A 5,554-nucleotide genomic window follows, 5' to 3' on the forward strand; every position below is an offset into this window, starting at 1 on the left:
AGCAAATACAGAATAAGCATACGGAAAGTTACCAAGAACAAATCCTTGAGTACTTGAGAAGCACTAAAGGAATTTTTCTAGTTTATGGTGTTAAAGATAAACAAGTTGTCAAAAAGGTTTTACAAATGCAAGTTTTCCAAACAAGCAAGATAATTCTAGACTTTGATCTAGATGCATATTTTGTCAGTATGGAGAAGTATAGTGAGCTTGAAAAGTTCAAAGCAGAGCACTATTGCATGCTCAATGTCAGAATATGTATATTAAGCTATAGTCGGATAGTTTTAGAGGATGTTCGGATTAAAATGTCATATGACTAAAGGGTCACCTTTGCCCAAGAAAAAAGGAGCCAGGGTCACATCACAAATCCAAACAAATGAATATGAGATATCGCCTCAGTTATGAGATCATTGACCAGCGGAAGGTCACGTTCTGCAAAGTTTTATTATGAGTGAGAAATCACTAAACCCCTTCCATAGACAAAAATATGAAAGTCATATTAATGTCTTGGATTGAAGAAATTTATGTAAATTTAAGTTGTGTATGTTTGTGAAAACATATTACATAAGAAAATACATTAGTTTGCAGAATTATGTTTAAAATAGAAATTGTTATTTCTCTTATTTAATTATGGTTTTGAAATTAAATAAAATGTCCAAAATAATTATGAATTGATGGGCTCACTAGGTTGATGACCTTTTGAATGAAACCCCACAGGTGAACAAAATTCGTATATTATTTAAGTTCCTAGTTCGAAATCATTAAAATGGACAAATGATTTCAATGATGGACTAGCATGTAAGATTGATTGGATAGCGCAGTTTCATGGGCTATAGGGGCATAGTGATGCTCGGTCAATCACTTGGATATGCATGAATGATGCATGATCGAACTATTGACCTACTTTGAAGTTCAAGTATAGAGCTTCCGTATATATTAGTGGATTCCTTTGACATGAGTGGAACATTGATTTCATTCAATGGATGTTATGGCTGTGGTACACTCAAACGTCTGCCCGTAACTGGAGATTATAAAGGGTGTTTCCCGGTCATTTCAGAAGTTGAGTGGGAGGATTGTTGCCACAAGATTGGATAGAGTCTACCTATTAAATTAGGAAATGTGTCATGGCCGCTTGAAGAGGGAGAATTCAGAAAATACGTGGCCGCGTTCAAATGCATTACTCAGTAATCATTTGGTTTTGTAATTCTAACTCAGATTTTAAGAAACGATTTGTAGATTAATAAGATTTCGACATGTGATGCAATCATATTATCAAATCGACATATACATTGACTTAAGGAATTTGAATATTGCACCCTTGTCTCAGACAAGTGGGAGATTGAAGGAGTTATGTCTTCGTCGTGTGCAATTATTAGATATATAATTGGATCAAATTATGGAGATAATTAAGTCCGGACATTTGGGTCGTCGTTTTGCCATAGCTAGAGGTACTTACGATCTTTGGACTAGTAAAATAGGCCAAAACCCAATTGGACGGATCCTATAAGGTCACACAAAGGGGCTAGATCGAGCATTAGGGGACGAGGCCCATCATGGGCCTCATCACTCTAGGTGGCCGGCCATATGGGGCTTTAAGAGACTATTGGGCTTCGTGCCCTAGTCTAATTATAATGAGATTATAAATAGACTAGGTGCCTAGGTTTGCAAGCAAGAAGTTTACTGATCATTTTAGATTAAACCCTAATTAGCAAACACGAAACCAACCCCCTCTCATACTCCCTCTCTCACGTCTCTCTCCTCCTCCCGGCGCCGGTGGTGTCTCGTGGTGGTGGTGGTTCGTGCGGTGGTCGGTTGTCCGAAAAGGTGGTGATTGCGGTTTTCCTCAATCACTCGACCAATCTAGTATTGGTGGACGGCTCGTTCGAATCTCGTGGACTCAGTAGAGGAGCAACACTTGGGGCTCTATTCTCTCCCTAATTTTCCTGTCGAATAGCTTCGTGGAATTCACGCTTCAAAGGTATGATTATGTGTCTTGTGTGTTATGCATGCGATCCTTGGATTAGGTACTCTATTGAATATGATTCATATATATTATTTCCGCTGCGTAGTACCTATAAACTCCTACACGATTTCCTTCCCAATAGATATGTCTTGCTTGAAAGCTCGAAAAAGAATCCAAAAGAGTCTTGATATCTGCCATAAGAAGATGTAATTTCCATGGACAGCTGAAATGACCCTGCAAAATATTAATAACTGTTAGATTATCACCTTCAATAAAAATATCGGAAATATTATAATCTTTAGCAAGAAGGAGTCCATTGCGAAGGGCAATGGCTTCTGCAAGGAAAGCCGGACAAGAGCCTAAATTGTAAGTGCGACTTGCCACATGATTACCCAAGTTGTCTCGAATGACCACGCCTTCTGATTAGCCGAGCCATCAAAATTAAGTTTACAAAATCCTAATGGAGGAGGAGCCCAAGAAATGATGGGAGGGGGTAGGAGGAGGTGGCGGAGATGATGCAATAGTAGAACTATGGATGGCATCAAGAAGTGAGCGAGATTCCCATTCCTTAGACAAAGAGAAAGCTCGTATAAAAGCACTATGAATATTAGCAGAAGAGTTCTTAAAAATGACTACATTACGATGTTTCCAAATACTCCAAAACAAGATAGCTATTTTAGGAAGGAATCTAGATGAAGTGACTTTAAGAAAGCGAAATAAATCATGGATCTGAGTAATCTGGGGGAGAATACCAAGCCACTGACGGACGGAGGAAGAGGACCAAAGTTCTATAGAAAATGGACAAGAGAGGAATAAATGATCCTGGGATTCAAGGTGATTAGTACAAAGAGCACAAAAACTAGGGACATCAATATGACGGGAAGATAAAGTATGACGAGTAGGAAGACTATTATGGAGGATTTGCCAAAGTAAAATCTAAATTTTTGGGGGAATATCCAATTTCCAAATCGAACTAAATTCCTATTTAGACGAAGAATGAACATGGGATTGAGCAAGCTAAGTAGCAGATTTTACAGTGAATTGACCATCTTTAGAAAGTCCCCAATAGGGTTCATCTGGAACAGGAGAGAAGAGAAGGGGGATCCCTCGAATAATTTGAACTATAGTATTAGGAAGAACATCAAGAAGAAGAGGGACATCCCAAGTATTATTATCTTTGATGAACATATCAGCCGTTACATCGATATTTGCTATTTGGTCAGGATCTAGATTAAGAAGCGCAATAAGATTGGTGTGAGCACACCACATATCTACCCAAAAAAGAATAGAAAAGCCATTACCTACTTTCCAACGAAGTCCTCGTATTAAGAGAGGGCGAATATGTAGAATTTTCTTCCAAATCCAGGAGTCCCTAGGTTGAGGATGGTAATTAAGAAAATGACAATTGCGTAAATATTTAGCAATGACAGATTGAACCCAGAGGTTAGTTGGGTCAGACATAATTTTCCAACCAAGTTTGGCTAAGAAAGCAGAATTAATAGCTTCCGATTTACGAAGATCAAGGCCTCCTTGTGATTTAGAAAAAAAAACATTTTAATAGTCTATTTTTATCTATAACTAAAACTAACATCATTTTTTTGAAAAGTGTATGTCCCTATTCCTTTAAAAAAAATTCCATTATGTTTTTTTAAAAAATTATTCACAACCTTCACTAATGTGTATTTCTCTTTTTTTAGAGGACCTTCAATCCATTAATGGTAATTGCACTACTTTTTTAATCTCTCAATTTTTCAGAAACAATATATTTTTTAATACTTTTCTCAAGATTTGACTTTCAAATTCTTTTTCTAAAACTCTTTCACTTCTATATATTCCAGTCTGTTTTCCCATTTTTTATTAAAATTTCTTCATTTTCGTTTTCTAATTTTATCATTCCCTAATTAAGCAAAAAAATTTATTTGCGAATCCGTAAATTGCACGTGCCAAAAATCTAGTATACTAAAACAATATGAAGAATATACTAATATACGTACCTTGGATCAAGGAAGAATTTTATTTTGTTAAATATTTTTTAATCTTTTAAAGCCCCTCATAAAGTATTCACACACATATTGTCAAAAAAAAAAAAAAAGAAGAAAAAGTATTCACATACTGTTTGCTGGCCCACATACTATGAAACTTGCATTGTTAATTGTACATAGTCAACATAATGGAGAATGAGTGTTAAATTGCAACACATTTACACATTATTCCTTCATAATTCTAATAATAACATATTCTTTTTAATTAGATCATTATTGTATGATTATACTGAAATTTCTACGTAAAACACACAAGTTCATTACGTGAAGAATTGTGATATCACATGATTACGGCAAAAAGACAAAGAAAGATGAGTAAGATGCAACGCCTCATTAGAAAGTATACTTGCTTTTTCGTAAATAATCTGTCGATACTCGATAAGCTCAAATAATATACGAGTACATACTTGTTTTATGAACTCAATTATTCATTCCAAGTTAAGTCATATGTATGCATTATTATAGATTCTTAGATAAGGTACCTTAATTAAGTCCTTCTTATCCAAACAATAATTGTATGATCGATGCACGTAAGCCAAATAGGGTTGGACTCTACTCATTACTTAAACATAGCGCCATGCACAAGTTTAGACATATCAATTATTATTATTATTATTATTATTATTATTATTATTATTATAGGTAAGATGAAGGATTAACCAACTCTTCTTACACGTTAAGCCAGTCAGCTGCATAAATCAACGCATGAGAGTAGAGGGTGGGTGGGGGGGGGGGAAGGGGGGGTGGGGGGGGATAAGGGAATCCTCCCACTCCCAAGAAAATAAAGTTGATGCAAGTTGAACTCGCTCGTGATCTCAATGTCACAACTCACAAGGTGATTTCTCCACCAACTTCACCAAACTTGCTTGGTTATATCACTTTATTATTGTATAGCAAAAATACAACATAAAGGACTTTAAGGCCTCAATCTCTAGAACAAATGTTTAATTAAAGATGATACGAGAAGGGAAACTAGTGATAGGTTATCCCCATCGTTCCAAAATAATTGACATATATAATTTATTTATTTTTGTTCTTATATAATAACTTTGACGGCTGTTGTAATATATTAACTGTTGTAAAATGCTATCAAATTTGTATTCATCATAGTAATGCATGACAAATAATGTATCAAATTTGATCTTGTCATTTATTTTGGAAAAACTGAGGTAATATTTATTGTATTTTTTTTAAATTGAGAAATTGTACTAGATTCACTCTGATTAGATGCACCTAGGAGCATGTGGACAAGATCCATAACAAGTCATTCCTAAACAATGCTACTAGTTATGAACCATCTAATTCAAATACACATGGTCGAGATCCATAACAAATCATTCCTAACTCGTTATGAGGATGCAATGTTATTCACACCTTAATTTAAAATGTAGAAGTCATTTTAACACAATTGAAAAAGTCAAGTCACCCCTCAATTAAAATAAGTCATCTTTCATTATTTTAAAAAAATAAACCATATAACTAATAATAATAAAGGTTATAGAGACTGAACGAGACACATATACTTAAGTGTGTTTGATTGGTATGAACATCA

This window comes from Chenopodium album, chromosome 20 (genome assembly GCF_948465745.1).
Source record: "Chenopodium album chromosome 20, dcCheAlbu1.1, whole genome shotgun sequence".
Lineage (NCBI taxonomy): Eukaryota > Viridiplantae > Streptophyta > Magnoliopsida > Caryophyllales > Amaranthaceae > Chenopodium > Chenopodium album.